Raw genomic sequence first — 18135 nt, forward strand, 5'->3', positions numbered from 1 at the left:
ATTACTGTATAATTTCCACATGAGTTTGCCTATATTTCGCTAGTTAACCCACAGTAAAGCATGATGTCGTATTCAGCGATGTATACATGTTATAATTTATATTAAATTCCTGTCGATGTGGTCAACCGGTCATTAATTAGTCGAATTAATTAACCAGGAACTTTCGCATGAACGCACGCCAGTTACCCTGTAATTAACGAACCGAGAAAATGACAAATTTCGCTAATAGAAAGTTTCAAGTTTTATCGATTTCTGTTTTCAACGATCACCGTAGTTGTATTTCCGATCTAAATAATAGAGTTTTATTTTCGTTGCGTGCCAAAATATTGTATCTGTATTCAACAATCGTGTGCAGATAATTAGTTAATGAAGAATTGAAAAGCTCTCCCACTTTCTATTCTTCAATTTCAAACAAGCTTTGAACTCGGCGGAATTAGGCGGAAGGATTATTTGCATTTTAACCATTATTTTTTTTTTTTTTTCAATCAATGTGCGCAGCTTTTGTTCAGATATTTTTATACGTGTATGTAATAATATGTATAACGAAAAACGGTTAATCCTGGAAAGGTGACGCAGTTCTTTTAGATTAAAAATGACCTTCTCGAATCTTTCTAATGAAAAAATTTACATTTAAATTATTTTCGGCACACGTCGTAAAATCTGATTTTAATAAATTAGATATTCAAACGGGCAAATAATGTTAAAAGAATTCGCTCATGCCCGTAAAAACTTTTTATCAAATGTTAAATTATCAATTGCTGACGAACGTTAGTCTGAAATTACCGATTTTCTCGAAAATCTAAAAATTTTCGTGCTTCAGAACACGATTCGCAATTTCAAGATTTGTATTATCCTTGGATCGCGGATCTATATTTTGATTCGTGTAAACTTCTGATGTCAAATTCTCTTACTTACTGTATCCGTTCTCTTCAAACCCTGATATTTCAAGAAAGCATGCGGAAAGCTTATGATACGGTGAATATTCTTAATCCTCAGAGATTGTGTATCCAGCTTGTGAAAAATACACCCAGCCGCGGGTATAATAAAGCCGTTTTAAAATGATTAATGATATGTACCTGCAAAACACGCTTTCCCCAAGGCGTAAGTCTCGATGTTCGTGTTGCACGGGCACGTCGACAATTTACAGGCGTGTGTTCATTATACACACGTTACATGTATAAATAAGTGTGAAAAACTTTTAAGCTTAACACAGGTCGCGTTGATTAAGTCTTCGCGCAAGCTGTACGATCGTCACAATTACGTTGATTGTTCCTCGTTCGAAAAACTGCAAAGTTTTTAAGGTTTGAAAATAAAAGAAAAATTGAAATAAAAAACTTTTCAACATTCGCAAACTTCCTCTCCTCCCTCTCTCTTTTCCGCACCGCCATCCACAGATTCTACTTTTCGTAAAACGTTCCACCCTCAGTTAACAACAAATTAACGTACGGTAATAATCCCGTTGCACACGCTGCAGCGTAAAATATAATATCACATGCACCCAAATTGTACACTGAAAATAATTCACAATTTTTCGCCAATCAGTCAGTCACTTTTCGATCCGTTACTTATTACTAAAAGTACTCTTTCCTCGTTTCTACGGATATTACATGAGGAAAATTTCTTCGAGACGTAAGAGTTGAACGAAAAAAAATATCTATATCTATTTATAATTATACATAATACATACACGTATATGTTCAACGCGATTATCGAAAGCATCGCCTTCGCGGTTTGTTTAAAAAATAAAACAAGCGGTGCATTGTTTCGCGTATTCGAAACAACTTTCGCTGCTTCGTTTCTTTCCGAGAGACGCGCTACTTGCCGCGGGGTTCGCCACTGACTAACCTCCGGCCGACCTGCACCCGGGATTTTGCGCATGCCCTCTACTTCGGGGACTTTTCAAGGGTCGTTTCTCCGTGCACGGGACGCGTCATTCGGTGCGTCGTCACCGCCATCCGATCGCTCGTCTTCGCGTTCCGCACCCTCTTTTTCGGGGTGAGATTTAACCCGCGGTTGCAGCATCCCTGCGTTCCTGCACAGTTTTAGCGGATCGTTTGCGCCGCAGCCTTTTCCCCCTTTCGCCCTGCGCCGGAAACTGAGCTTTTCCGATTCGATACACGCAGGAAAATTTCACTCTTTGGATTTTACCCAACTGGATCTATGCATCTTTGGGTTATTTTCTAAGAAATTAAAACAGTTACGGACTGTGCAGTAACACGTCTAAAATTTTTCACTGTGACCTAGATATAAAAGAATTAAGGAAAATTTTTGGAAAAGTGAATTATGGAAGTTAAGTCTCTTTGGAGAAATTCAACTCGACTAAATCATCCGCCGCTTCTTTCATCTCGAATCGTGTATTACGACTAATTACGATTATTCTGCTTCCGGAAATTTGTTGGGAACTTTTGTTTTTACAGAAGTTAAGTATAACTTACGAAACGTTGTTACTTTTCACAGATAACTGTTGAAAAATGCTTGTTTTTATACCGGGATATCTGGAAAAGTTGAATAATGTTGAAGCTGAAGAAGCTTAACGATCCTGGCTTAATTACTTATGTATTGCAATTGACGTGCTTGTTTAGAATTACGTCGGAACTATAACAGGAGTTATTTAATCAAGATGCTTGATTCAATACTGGAATTTTGCAAAGCCAACCGCTCGGTAGAATTGCAGTCGGTGAAATACAAAAATTAAAAGAAATGAAATGAAATTTTTCACACAAACATATTTCCGAGCCTTAACAATAATTGCTGCCGAAACGTGTTTTCGAAGTTTGAAATGAACGAACAATATCGAATAATATATTTACAGAACTCATTGTTTCCTTTGATTTCGGAAATTAAATCTTTTGACGCTTTTGAATAATTCTTTGATTCCCTGCGGAAGCACAAATCTTTGCAAGTTTTTTTAATATAATATTTTATTCATTCTCTATTCAATCACATTTTGGCAATTTATGGTTTTTCCTTTCCTTTCTGTCCAATTCTGCGCTGTAATTAAAAATACTGAAAGAAAGTCTGACGCTCGTATATTCAAAGGGAATTTACTATTGCGATTCCGTAAAGTCCATGCCATTTCTTTATTTCTGCCTCGAATGAAAAGCTGTTGTAGTGTTTTTGCTCTGAATTGCGCATAGAATGTAACTGTTAAGCCCTTTTTTGTTTTTAAGATACGTGTACTTCGATATTTGAAATTATATACGTCAATATCAAAATTGATCAGGGCACTCCCTTAAATTTGATCGCCTACTCCGATTATATATCTCAGTTTTTTATCCGCGTGGCCTACGTCGAGCAATTAGCGTCAGCTCTGAAGAAAATGTTTCAATATCGAACAAGCATGTAACACATACGAATATGTATGTAAAGGGTACGTAAGCTTACATTTGGGCTAAATGAAGCAGGGAAAACTGGCTTTTGCCCTCCGTTTTTTCGTCAGTGAATGGAATCCTTCGCCAGTATCCGTACGTTGAACAAAAAGAGGTCCGCAGTAGGGCGTTTCGTGTACAGAGAGTACAATCAGCGAGGTGAAATCCTTAGGTGCAAAGGATGTGCGGAAACTCCGGGGGCGAAAAGGAGACAACGATCTTCTCGAGGATAGCGAATTTTCCGAAATAGGTGAAGCCTAATCCCATCCGTTTAGCGCAGGTTATAAACCGTAGATATATACTGTACAAGGTATATTACAATACGGTTTGTAGGTAGAAATTTTCATGGAAATCGTTGGAATTTTTCTCATATTGTGCCTCGCGTGCGTATTAACAATAAGAATGAAAAATGTTAGCAACGATAGGAAAGATTGAGAGGAGGATACAAACAGCGATCGATCACTCGATGATCTGTGCAATTTCTGCCTGCACGTAATATGCCCGAACACACACCGATCCTTTATAAATTCTCACTCGAAACGACGGGGCGTATCGGCCGATCGTGTGATCTTTGAAAGGGAAATTTTTACCCTCGGAAAATATCGCACATCTACGCAGAGCTAAAAGCTGAAAGCTCGAGCTTTCCGACACCCCGGATCGAGTATATCTATACGCAGGTGCGTTTTGTGCGTCGTCGGTCAAACTTTTGTGGTTACACGCGTGGCAGAGATTAATCTGGCTTTTGTATTACAACCCTGTGTTATACCGGCGGCCCCTCTCCCGCCCTTGTTCCACAAATTAATTCACGGATCAATGAAATTGTTGCGTGGAATAACGTTTGTACGCTAAATAGAGACAAGCACTAAAAAAAATAAACCGTCGATCGGTCGATCCGCGGCCAATCGGAGGTGATTTCCCTACGGGATGCGATCAAACTACACGTACAAAGCCCCATATTTTTAGCCAAAGAAACACCCCTAGAAGTTTCAGTAGAATCCGTGATCCGAAGTCCGATACTCTTCTTGTAAGTGAAATTTTCAGTCACGGTTTATACCGTTTAGTACTTCGACATTTTCATTTTCTACCATGACAGAACAATATGTGTACTTATAGGTGACAGTTTTTTTTTTTTATAAACTGAGAGAAATTTTTAGTTCCGGTTACCGCTCACTCCTTAACTATTTTCAGTTTATACCGCGATTGAAAAATAATAGCTCTAGGTACAAAATGAAAATTAGTTTTCTAGCCGTTACCGGAAAGTCGAGTATCCGTTACTATTCTCTCTCATTACGATCACTGTTACTGTAGAGTCGGAAAACTTTCCAACAAGGAAGGCTTAAGTGATTGTATAGTAAAAAAATGAGGATTGAAGGATGAGATATCGGCTGAAATAAAGTAATCGAAACACTCGATTGAGACAAGAAAATTATTGCAATTTATTGACTCGCAGGGGAAAAGCCGCTAAGGCATAAAAACCCCTTATTATAGAGTAATAAAGTCGTGTCAAGAGTGTACGAGGTGTGAGTGTACGATCAATGGTTTTGTCTCGCATGTGGAGAGCTGCAGTGAGATTCAGAGGCCTGAAGGCGTGAACATACTGTTTTTTAATTGGAGAGGAGAGGAACAGAGACTCAATTGAGAGGATGGGAAAATGTGAATACCTAAGATGATCCGCGGCGATGTTATCGTTACCGTAGACTCGATCAGACTGAGAGTCCGAGCCTCAATTCCCGGTTATTTATCGCTATTCATATAAAATTATATTTCAGCGAGTAATAATTAAGCTTATTGTAAATTGATGACGTGTAAATTTTTTTTCTTCATGCATCTTCAAGCTTTCGTTTCTACTAATAATAATATATACCCTTTAAAAAATCTCAGCAAACAGTATACTATCCTTGTTCTTAAGCAGCTCTAGTATACCTATGTCGTGTAATTTTACAAAAAAAACCGTAAATGACGGGAAACTTTCGATCGCGGCTACAATTTGCTAAAACTTACGCATTTTCACCGTCGAGTACGAAGCATATCAATGGCAATTTCAGTTGATTGTGAGATACGTATGAGGGTGAAAAAAAATCTCTCTCTCTCTCTCTGTCTTTCTGATAACGGAAATTCCCGACGCGAAATATTTTTGCGAATTGGCGGAATGAACTGCGGGGGCGCGTGTATAACATACAAAGCGTGTATCGGGGCAGCGAGCGGTGTAGAAAATGAGGCATAAACCGAGAACATCGAACGTGACAAATCGTTTCTCACGCGTGAATTGAAGGGGAGTCGATTCCGAATTTCCTGTCATAATGGGAAAGTTCGGTAGTGCGTTTCCGCAAATATACATTCGTGGAAAAAATTAACAGGCCTCCCCGTTTTTGGCGGAAATACGTCGAAATTTGAAACACTGTAACTTTGTGTAAACTGCAAGTAGAACATTGAATGAAAAACTATTTTGAAGCCGAAAAGGTTTTTTTTTAGAATTCCAGGATACTAGGATCAAAGTTTTATTTCTTTTGACGTTCGATAACTTGGCGAAAAAAAATCTCAGACGAATCTTAAAAAAAGCATTTTACAGCGGAAATGCTAAGCTACAAAATATCTATTTTGAAACTCTAAAAGAAAAGAAAAAAAAATTTCGCTTATCTTTGGTTCACTTCACAAACACGACACGAGTGACTTGAAAATAGGGTTACTCAAGAAAAAATCCGTACTTACTAAATTATCTAGAAAATACAGCTTATAGCCAATATTTTCAGCTTTAAAATCGTTTCTGATTCGTTGTTCTACTTCATGCAGTTTACGCAGTTGCAGAGTTTCAAACTTGAATCTTTTTTGGATCAAAAAAGGAGAGAAGGGGGGTGTTCATTTTTTCACGGGTGTACACATGCAGCCATCAAGTGGCGCTTGCCAATTTCGACACAAAATATCGATGCGAAATGAGGCGATTCTAAAGCCATTTTCCGCGAGCTCGGCGAGTCGCGAAACGGGACGAGGGCGAGAGAGAGAGAGAGAGGGAGAGGGAGTTTTCCCGTGATACTAATAGGCTATTCAACTCGCGTAGGCACCTTCCTTGTCTAACCTACGCTCCCGATAGCTGATGGTTCGGGCCTACCAGGATTTGGTAAACGAGCCCGTTTACTCTTGTTAAGGTGAGCGAAGGGAGCAATTTGTCCCTGGCGCGTTCCGGCTCGCCGGTTTTGCCCTCGGACTGATCCTGCAACCTCGGACACGCGATTCCACGAGAGCTTGCGTCGAGTCTTGGGTCCTTGACGCTTATAAGGAGGAACCTGTCGCCATCTGCGACTTGTCCGCGGCTTATTGTCTGCGGAATATATACCCACCCGTCCCTGAAGCATTCGCGGGTCTTAGGTGCCTACAAATTGCAGAGCGGATCGCGTCGTCACGTTGTCTTGAAAGCGCGGCGAAGGGGAAAAATTACTCCCGACTTGTTTTCCACCATCTTCTTTTACTTAAATTTTTTTACTCGCTTGAACTTTACCACGTCCTGCTGCGGAAAGAATTTTCTCCCGCGTCAGCTGCAGCCGGCCGCTATTTTCGCTACCGCAGATTTCAATATCAACGTACGATGCAAAAATCGACGAGGTCGATAGCAAACCGCAAAAAAAATAAAAACCGAGTCAAAGCCATCTCTTTAATGGTTGTAATATCTGAATTTTCCGTTTTTTTTTCTCTTTGCTTAATTCTTTTCCCAGAAAGAAGTCTGAATACGTAATGTATAGACGATTGTAAGAAACTATAGATACTAACGTTATTAATTTACTGTAAGTTAAATACCGCTCAGCGTGTTTGTTGACCTGATTATATTAAACTTCGTAGTGTTGAATGAAGCAATCGATTTAACAGAGAGTACGCAGTATTGAAAGAAATGACTATTTTCTGCAATAAATGAAATATTTTTGTTCGTTCTTGCAAACATGAACTCACCAATTTTTATGAAAAAAATAAAAATTCAATGCAATCGTTATTACACAAGATATCACAACGATGTTTAAATCTTTGATAATACTGAACTTGGCACGTCGCGTGAGCGTGTTATTGTCCATAATCTTTAAATCGATATTTACGTTACAACATATAATACAAGAAACAAAAACATTGCAATAATTTCATTTTCGGATAATGTAAGTTTGCCGAATTCACACAACAAGTTTCCTGAAATTTCTGAAATTCGTACAGCCATTTTTACACCGTCAAAACCGGCAAACAGTGATAGTTCGTAAGTAAAGGATAATCATCGACAGGCGAAAATCCAATTTTGCCGCAGCTCGGTAAGGCGCTTTTTTCGGCCCACAGCTGCCACGTCTGTAAATAGTAACGTCTGATATAGACGTAGTGAAACACGGGTTATCGTGTCACGGCGATCAATTCCTGCGGCCTTGGTCACCCACCACTTTGGGGAGGTACACTCACACACGTGATGCATAATATTCCGATACACCAACTCGCGTCGGAGGCTTGCACAAGCAGCTTTCACCGAGCTCCTTGCCGGCAGTCGTGGCACGGAGCTTTCGAGCTCGGCAAGTAGCGAGCGTCGTCGGTGATTCGGGAGGAGTGGGAGACTCGAAATGTTCATTCGTTTGCGGGACCTGCAACGTGACGCGTCGCTTGTGTGAATTTATGAAATAACGAAATTGTGATTCCGCGCGCAAGTGGAACTGAAATTTGAGGAACTTGAAACTACTAATCAAATGTTACAGTACTACGTATTATTTCACATGTCTTACGTGCGTGTGAGTAGATGATTGAAAAGTTTATCGAATTTTGGGAATTTCTCATTCGATAAACAATTATTCGATTCGATCGGTGTTATTGACAGACCTCGCAGCCGGGTCCTACAATTACCCAAATTTCCTTTTGTACTAGCTATAGGTCTCACAGTCACCCTTCTCAATAGACTCAAAACAATAATAGTGGGTTCGGGGTCGATTTAACGATTAATAATATAGCCATCAGATATGAAACTGTACGTCAGCGTTTATTGTACAGGCTTTACATTCATTCAATCAGTAATCATTCAACGCTTGTGTCAACTTGGGTAACTTTCTAACGGTTATCCGTTCAACACGGGTCTCGTCGCGAGCAGAACCGGAGTAGGCCCCGGGATGACGCGTACAGGTACCATCTCACCCGAGATCATCTGTCAGTACCTGGACTATGTTAACCGGGGGCTGCAAGCCGCGCCGGTTTCTCGACACGGAAACCACCCCGAGGTAGCTCAGCTACCCCGGCAAGGCCAGCTCACGCGGCTACACCAATTTTGTGTGATTTGTTATTTATTTTCAAGTCTTTTTGATCCGCGGACTGCAATAACCACGTTGGTTCCCCAACGCGTCAACCACCCTGGGTCCAAACCTCAATCATGAGGCCCCGGGAAGGCCAGCGCGAGAATCCCCAGCCGGCTTTACCCAGTTCTGCTCTCGCATCTAATTACTCGATCACAAGTACCATGGAGACTAAAGTAAAGAAGTGGACACAGCGTGCTTCAGAAATGTACACGAAATCCCGGCCTAAAACGGCAGCGCTGCGTTCAAAAAGATCGTAGTCATATATATATATATAGTTTGATCAGACACACTGTTACTACTTATTTCCTAACCTCAATGTGGCAAAATTCGTGCAGTGTTTATGTTTACATGTGTAAAACTTTTTGTTATTAACGTGCAGTGTTAATTAATTTATTATGTTTATTGAAATGGATGTATCAAATTTCGTTGAATAAAAATAAGCTGAAACATTAGTGAATGAAATTACCTTGCTCAGAGAAGAAAACGTCGCATCGTACGATGAAAACTTGAAATTGAATTGTTGATAGAGATTGTGACACAAATCACAACTGTTCTTACACGAAAATCACGGCACAAGATACTTTACACAAGCACTGATAAAACAAAAATAGTCTCCTTAACCTCCAATATACTATCATTTAGGTGCGTCACTTTTCATTCTACCGCGTAAGCGCGGATCGGTCACTAATTTTATTACTATATTTACGATCTTTTCGACCCACGCGATGCTAGTGGCAGAGCGGAGAACTAATTGAAAGACGGGTTTTTGAGGACGCCGTTACTACTTATTCTCGTATGCTGTGTCCGCTCCTTTACTCTAGTCTCCATGACAAGTACATCAGAAACACGATCCAACGTCATTTAGTAATCAAATCGATCGTTATGAGCCTCGATTTGCCGAGGTGATAGCCCCATGTTCACGCAGTTCACTGTATCACTCTCGCACACATAACGAGCTACTTTCAACAAGACTCACGTGTCTTTTCTTCCGAGTTTCGACTAATACTAATCTGGTTTTGGATTCTTCGCCACATTCTCGTCTCGCTTCCTCTCGCGGGGATTTTGAGAACTCTGGACTGTATTGACTTGTTGACCACTCGCCGTAGTGTGCGTGAGATTAGCGTACTTGGATTCATTCACACACACATCGTAGTATGATAATACATTCTGTCCCTTTACTAATCTCTAGCTGATCTGTAGCGGTCGTTCACCCCCTCGCCTTACCATACCTCTCCGTTATTACATATGGTTTCGAGTAATGCTCGTCCAAACTGTAGCGCTTTTGATTACACTTCTTAATTTTTTGCACATTCTCAGGTTAAGATCGCGTTAAACATTGGATTATAACTTAATAATCACACGGGGCAATAATGGTCTGTGGCAATGGCCGATTACGAAATTATAGGTCATAGAGCACTAGTTACGGCTGTTGTTTTTCTGTCTTTGTATTGATATGCGTTGCCAACAATCGGTGTTCATTTTATTGCAAAGTGTATAAATCTTATGTTATTCAAACTTCTTTTCTTGACAACTACGTTAAAAATGTCGTACGTTTCGGACGAAATATCGAATTTCAACTTTAATCGGCTGACATTTTTCTAAAAATAATTAAAAAAACAAAAATATTCGGCTCGTGGAGAATAGTATAAACTGTCCAAGAATAATGTTTTCAAATTGAAACAAATCAGCACCGCAAGACACGTCGCGTCGTAATAGTACGATGCTGAACTTCCAAATAAAGCTTCAATAAATAGCGCATAAAGTTGAAGCATCGTTCGCTAAATGTCGTACGTATCACAAGCTTCGAACTTGAAATATTATCAATAACAGTGAAATGAAAATATTTATTTTCCTCGCAGCCGGTATCGAGTATTTCTCCACATCCTCCGGTCTCGATGTTTATCCTGATCGCTTTCGCGTTCCCCGTGTTTTCCATGAATTTAAAGCTTTGTACGAACGCACACCTACTTCTGTTTTTCTTTTCTCTATGCAAACAACGCCGGCCAACATCAGTTACTGGCATTATTCCCGACGACAGCTTACAAATCAGGGTAGAATTTCCACCCTGTGTTTATAACGCTTAACAATAAGTAACGTACAAACCTGTGTCCCATTGTTTGCCTACGGAAAGTTCGTGTGAGCCAAGAGTGACTGACGTAGGTCTTGTAAAGCCACTCGGTTTTGTCGCTCTGTCAACCGAGGGTAATAACAAAAGTGTTTACTCGGAAAAGTCAAGTGCGCGACTATCGCGATCCTGATCGCGACTTGTAGAACATTACACGTATAACCGCGGTAGAAAAATAAAAGAGTGCCACGGTCGGTTTCTATGTTCATGCTACTTTCTCTATATGCGTACATGTATATATATATATGTACAGGGACCGCGTTCTCTGCGCCTCGGGCTTCGGTGCTTTTCCGCGGTTTGTATGTACAATAATGCGCATACATGCCTAGGAATATCCGGTTCCCCGTTATATGTCACAGGATCTCATTCCGGCCGTAAAATCGGGCCAAGCGTTTTGAACACTTTACAAATATGCAACGCGATTTCTTTTCTTCATATTTTCTTTACTCTTAGGTTCTTAATTAAAAAGCCGAAGTATGTGTGGGATATTCCTTCTCGAATCTAAAAATTCTGATTCTCTTTAGTCTTCGTTGCGTTGAAAATATTTTCGGCCATAGTGGCAGCGCTAAAGAATTTTGAGTTTTCTCGTTTTTGACTGTTTATTTCGAAATCGTTTTTAAGTATCGAAGACTTTTCAAAGTTGAGCGTTATTCAAAATGGTTGAAAAATTTATTTCTGTCATCCAATCGTTATGATGGTGGTATTTTTTGAGTACCTACTTAAATTTTTTTTTATCGATCAGAAGAATTCAGTTCAGTTAATAATTTGTAAAAATTGTAGAAATATTTAAAATAATTAATATCACGTCCATAATTTCAAAGTTTTTTTTAATGGGGTCAAGAAGGTTGGCAAAGTTTTTTGAAACTTGCCGAACGTTAAATACTGGTGCTCGTGAGTCCAAAATTTTTTGGATCTTTCAACAAAACAGTTTTTCAAATACGTCTACCATTTGATCAATCTCAAAGTGCTCGCAATAAATAATCGACTTCTTCAGTTTTAAAACAGATGAATATCAGAAATCAATGTTTAAATATGTGTAGTTCGAAACTGATTCCAAAAAAAAAAGAACCGATGAAAATTGTCGATTATGGAGATACTAGTATCAGGTCAGCTAAAGTTCCACAAAATTAAAAATGGTTCTGGTGAAAATTGATGAGTTTGTTATGAAATACTCTGTGTATACTAATTCACTGAAAACATGTTGATAAATCAGATACGATTATCATTATTTTGTAATTTTGAATACGCAGTGCGTAACAAATTTCATCCAAGTAAGCGTTATTCAACTGTAACAAAAACTTGCCTTCCACATTTGAATTTGAATTTGAATTTTATTTTTTAATTCCGGCATACATTCTATGGAGATGCAAGCATCTGTTCATAGAACCAGAATAGTTGTTACATCGTTGAGATACTCTAATTGTGCAACTACGTCTGAAATTTTCTACGATGATTGATTTGTGAAAGATTCACAATTTTGTCAAGAAAACTCGAGTCCGTATAATTGTTTAAGCAAAAATTTCAATGACCGTATCTTGTTCAACGGTTTCAAAATTTTCATAATTAATTCAAAGTGAATTAATTATGTTTCTACACTCCGCGGATGCAGTGAAGAATTTCGGAGCGAATTTGAAGAAAACAAAACGTTGACATCGTTCCGTCTGTGAAATTCTGAGAAAAGTTAATATTTGAAAAAGGAAATGAAGCCTACCGGCGCTTTCCCGCTGCTTCAATTTACGCCCTCGCGATTCCTGAGCCTCGAATCAGCGCCGGTTTTTACGTCCCTGAAATCCTCGAGGAATCCCGTATCCGTGCTCGATCCTCAGTTCTCCGATTGCCGGTGCAGCTTGCCGCCCATTCCGGAGACCCGGGTCTTATATATTTTATCCAGACCCATTCTCCCCGACCTCAAGGGACGATTTTTAAGTGCGCCTCTCCCGGCCTGATACCGCTTTCATGTTTCCTCGCACGTGAAACTCGGAGGCCTGGAAATAACCGGAGGACGAGGTGAACGTCTATTTTCATTTCTCCTCTCCGAGTTCCGCTGTTGCTGCTGCTGCTGCACCGTTGCTTCGTTATACAGAGATGTATCATGCGTATTTGATTCGCACGGCTCGTCGCGTTGCATCGCGGTGTTGTTGCATCCGTAATTCAGACGGTTTCTGGACACGCGACCTTTGTCTGCCCGTGCTGTTACGAATGAGCAATAATTTCGCCATTTCACCGTTTCACCGTTTCACCATTTCGCATCATCACATGTCACGTTACTCGTCCTGCGGCTGACGCTACATATGCTACAGCCCTAAACCCAGCCGACGGCCAGTGATTACATTAACTATTTGGCAATTTATGTTTACTCGAAGTGATTCGCTCGCAGGCTTTCGATACGCGTACAGCGAACGTCGAGGGAGCAAAATTCAAAGCGAAGGTTTTTCCGGCGATCCCTACAAGTAATTCGTTGGTTCGTTTGAAGATTTCTGTAATTCGAGATTTGAATCGACAAGATTTTCGTGACATGTGGAAACGCGATTAATATTTCCCCGAGGAATAAGTTTCTCGAATTTTTAAATCACTGATCATTTATTCGTAATCATATTTGTTGAAAATAAATTGAAAAATGAAAATTTAAAGATTCGACCGTTGATGGAAAAGTCGTAGCGGTGATTAAATTACAACGTTTTATTGTTTTTCGCTATTCCACGATACTCGATGCAATTTTATAAATGACCAGATGAAATTAAACATTGTTGGTATGAATGGCCATGGTCGGAGGGTTTGTTTTTTAATCACGATATTCCGTACTTGACGTATTTTGCTTAAACTTCAACGTCTTTGCAATACCATACGTACTTTCTTCTTTGCTGTAATTTGTTGAAAAAGAGAAATTACGTGACTTACACCGGTTACGATATTGTTTCTAATTCTAATCCAGGGCTCGTTTTCTCTTCGATTGCTTATTTTAAAGTAAGTCGACCGTTACTCGCAGGTAATTTGGTATGCATAGGTTAAACGTAAGTACTACGAAACATCAACCCAGCCCATTCGTAAGTGGGTGTAACTTACCTCCAGGACGTGGGTAAAGTGGATTAAGTCTAACTTCGAATCTATATTGCTCACCAGTTACCTCGTCTGATGTAATCCAAACTCCGAGCCGATTTAGGCGTACGGTACATAAAGACATGGTGTAAGGATAATCCACGCAGCGTGTAGACCCTAGGAAAATTAATCGTGTCTCAGATTTGAAACGCCGATGGAAGAAAGTGTCGACTTATTTTTTTGTTTTATGAAATTGCGTTAATTTCGTGACGCATACAAGCATAGCATTTCAAACTATTCAATTTTACATTTAATTTACATTTACAAATATTATTTTCACTTACTGTTCCTGAATACTGTTATTATTATTGTTTTTTTTCAGAATTATTGTATTTTTGGAATATGTCTTATATATATTCATAACGCGTAGAGTTCCCCATTTGATTTAATAAAATGGTGTGACATTTTTACAACGATTTAACATAAAATGAAAGAGAACTGTAAGAAAAATGCACAAGATAGTTTAGGATAGCGTCAAGAAAAACAGAGTGTTCATTTATTTAGCAGGTTATTGCAAAGTTAGACCGTCAAGTTTATTTTGTAACATAAAATGAATCCTTGCTAATCTTTGCAAGCCAACAAAGTTGCCTTGATAGTTCTAAATATGAAATATAAATAGTCAGCACAGGGTGTACAAATAAAAGTATAATTGAATTTGAAACAACAACCGACAAGTATTATAACCAGAAAACGTTATAAAAAATAAAACAGCGATAATTAAACTATATATCAGAGAGTGAGCGTTTTAATGACGTCGTGTATCGCAGAGAGATTGATCACGATTATTATTATGTGCAACTTAGACTGTTTAAAATGATTTTTCAATCTCTTTCCTTTTATCACGTTGAGCTTCGAACCAAATAGATTTTTCATTTAGTCTCGTGCATCGATTTGAAGACACTCAAGCATGCATTTAATCGAACCACAGACACGTGCTTTCAGCTACCACGCTGCTGTATCTCTATACGATTATACGTACATATGCGAACATGCGGATATTGCTTGAGTATAGCTCGAATAAGAACAGCCATACTGACTCAGCTTACAATCGATTGTCAGAGGTGCCTTTTCGTCCCGCTATAACCTCCTCACTTCACCTCGTAGCCCCGATGTCGTCTCTATACCTTTTCTTAAGGCGAATGACGCCCACGCACACATGCATCTCCATCACGCGATCCCACGCCTCGACAAGGCCTTCCTGCTTTCGCCTGTCTAGATTCCCTTTGGCCTATCACTGGGCTTAATTAAATTTCTCGTCAAAATCTGCGGCGTTCGGTGGAGTATTAATTTTCTCTCTGTAGGTAGAATTTCTCATTCTTTCTGTTTTCTTCCTTGTTTTGTACCAGCTATCAATTTGAAACTTTAAACAAAGTGCTTTATCACATACCTTGCATTTCGATTGGCTTGCATGTACACTGAGAGAAATTTTTAGTTCCGGTTGCCGGTCAGTCCTTAATTATTTTCATTTTTTACCACAATCGAAAAATAAAGTTCTAGGTAGAAAATGAAAATTAGTTTTCTAGCTGTTACCGGAAAGTCTAGTATCCGTTGCTATTCTTTCTCATTACGATCATTGTTACTATATTTTCTTGCAACTGTTGCGAAAATTTAATGCTTATTCAACAATAAATTGACGTTGAAGCCTTGTAAAAGTAGAGTAAACCACAAAAACTGATTTTGCGTTGCAATTACTAAAAAAGGATCGACGATAGCGCAAAACGGTTACGCGTACCTCGTTTTACCCAACAATATTCAAACAGTTTTTTTAACGATACCTGTTTTACTCAATTTTTCTAGTTACTGTAACGAATGAATTTTTTCTCAGTGTACATACATGGGAAACGAAATTTTTCAAAACTATTTAACGACAACGTGACTGAGACTACATTTTCTGGGATCAACAAAGTCAAGTGCGATAACGTTTTCGGACTCATCTTAGGGTGGCGAGAAAACTGCAGTCTCATCGCGTCACGAGCACGGCGCGTAGAAATAACCACCGGGGGTGTTTCAGCGTGTTTTTATATATGTTAATACGTTAATATAACGTTACGTTGTCCCATATCTCCGAGTCTAACCATCCGGGTCACCGGTGCCTATTTGCCATAAAAATATATGCTCGTGTCGGAGCGGCGCCGGGCGTTTTGCATGGAAATTGTCTGGGGCATCTTGGGACAGAGAATTCCGAGCTTCCCTTCAAAATGTTTGTAGCATCCTGCAAGCCGCGTGGGCGCAGCGCAGAAGAAGTACGACTATTTCCTGACCCGCGGGCTCGAGGAATCCTCCTCCACGTCTTCTTTATCGAGGAAGAACCGGACTACATCCTGGGTATACCATCCACCGAGACTCAACCGGCGCCCGGGAAACTTTCCTGACCTCAAAGTGAGCCGTTGAACACGGTGCAGTCTGCGTTTATTCGGGGCTATCTATCCTCGCCGGGCCATCCTCTTTCCGTTCCTGCACACGGACTGAGAATCCCCCGATAAACTGAACCGGGAACCAAGATCACCGAAAGCTTTGGTTATCCCAGCGTACGTATCCGGGTCTAGCAGCCATGGTGATTCGACGACTAGTATAAGAACGCTGATAATTGCGTTCGTTGGCCGAGCAACTTTATGATTCGACAAGTGGGGGTTCACTCGTAATTGAGATATTCCTCGTGGCCTCTGGTGGCAACGCTCGTGTAAGGAATTCAACGCCGTTTCCAATCAGACTGGAGCAAATAACTGCCTGCCCTCGGTCTTCGTCAATGTGGTTCAGGCACGCGTGTAAGCGATCGTGTATATCTGTGCCAGGATCTGCAGCACACGACAGTGTTGTCCTGGTAACGTTTTACTTAACCTTCGCTTTGTCAATGAGTTACACGCTTCTTCTGTAGACGATCGTGGCGTCGTCAAAGACAGACAGAGAGAGAGAGAGAGAGAGAGAGAGAGGTTGGGTTCGAGATATAATGCTGCCGGGATGATCAAAGTAGATACCCTGGTATTGATAGATCGGTCTGAAAGGCACCTCAAACGCTGCGGCGAGTGGTGCAAACGCAAATCATCCGCGTATCTGTGAACCCAGGGTTTCGATCAATATGGCAGAGCTAAAGACGTACACGCCTTACTCTTAAATTGATCGGCGATTATCGTGGTGTTAAATTTTGGACGTGGCCGAATGCAACCGTTAACCGATAATCTTCTGGTACGTCTATGTTACGTAAAACTCATTTGGCACATCTTCGAATGAGTTACTTTGCCGAAGTATGGCTGCACCCTCATTTTGGATGAATGTTTTATGCGGCATGGCAGCTTGGCACAGGATAAGAAGACGTACCAGTTAGGGAACAGCGATACGCCACGATGCTTCGGCCGAGTAAAGTCCGCGGACACCACTTCCGGGGGGGGTAAAATAGTAGGCAAGGGAAATTCGACTCGCCCTAATCTTGATCTATGCGCCCTGGCATGGTAGTCTGAAACGAGGCAGCCGTCCATTTCGGCGCCTTGCCATTAATAAATTTGTGTTTATGGACTCCGCATCGCTCGCTGGTGGGTTTTTCTCCGCTTCCGACCCCTCTCTCAAGACCCTTCCAAGTAACCTTGTTAACATATTTTTCCCTGCGAAAGCAGGTAGTAAATATCAAAAGGTCAACACTCTCTGATATTCAGGGATCGAAGCTTGTCAGGTGTGGTTTTTGGTGTTACCACACAGCGAGGGGCTTTGGTGTATGTTCAATGTCGCGCCGTCACCGGGCCTCGATCGCTCTGACAACGAAGCACCAAATATCGTCTAGGGAGCGTGATACTTTTGAGCTGTGGAAGTTAAAGATTTGATCAGCGCTGAGATGTCATCCCCTTGAATTGTGTATCTCTGTGTATCTACACCCACACAAGGCTCCGAAGCAAACTACTTCGAGCGGTACTTGCTCCGCGTCTATACCCGGAATACTTGCTTCGTTAATTGTTCGAACCCTCAAACTAATCGTTGTCTTATTATTATTATTGTGTCACGAAAATGATCGTTCAATCAATCGGGCGATTAATTTCGAACGATGTTCGTCGTTCACTCGATTCAATGCGAACAACGCCGTCTTTGTGCCTGCTTCGTCGTGACGTCTCACTTTTTCCACTCAACATGGCCGATTATTGTTACTTGTCGTAGCTATAAGACGCGATGTGTACGCCAATAACGAGGCAGCTACTGCTGGAGCTTCTCCGGTTTTACAAAGCTTTTCACTTCTTGTACGCTATTGTTTATGTTTCCTACT

General features: G+C 40.4%; 1 protein-coding gene across 3 annotated transcripts in view; it reads right to left on the bottom strand.

The window, feature by feature from the left end:
- LOC124184777 (limbic system-associated membrane protein-like) overlaps window positions 1–1823 on the bottom strand; it is a 53938-nt gene extending 52115 nt beyond the window's left edge. For 2 of the 3 annotated variants that reach the window (XM_046574856.1, XM_046574859.1), the window contains exon 1: window positions 1077–1676. The gene's annotated coding sequence lies outside the window, so the exon portion shown is untranslated. The other variant, XM_046574858.1, reaches the window with a different exon arrangement.
- Window positions 1824–18135: the final 16312 nt, after the last annotated feature.

This window comes from Neodiprion fabricii, chromosome 6 (assembly GCF_021155785.1).
Source record: "Neodiprion fabricii isolate iyNeoFabr1 chromosome 6, iyNeoFabr1.1, whole genome shotgun sequence".
NCBI lineage: Eukaryota > Metazoa > Arthropoda > Insecta > Hymenoptera > Diprionidae > Neodiprion > Neodiprion fabricii.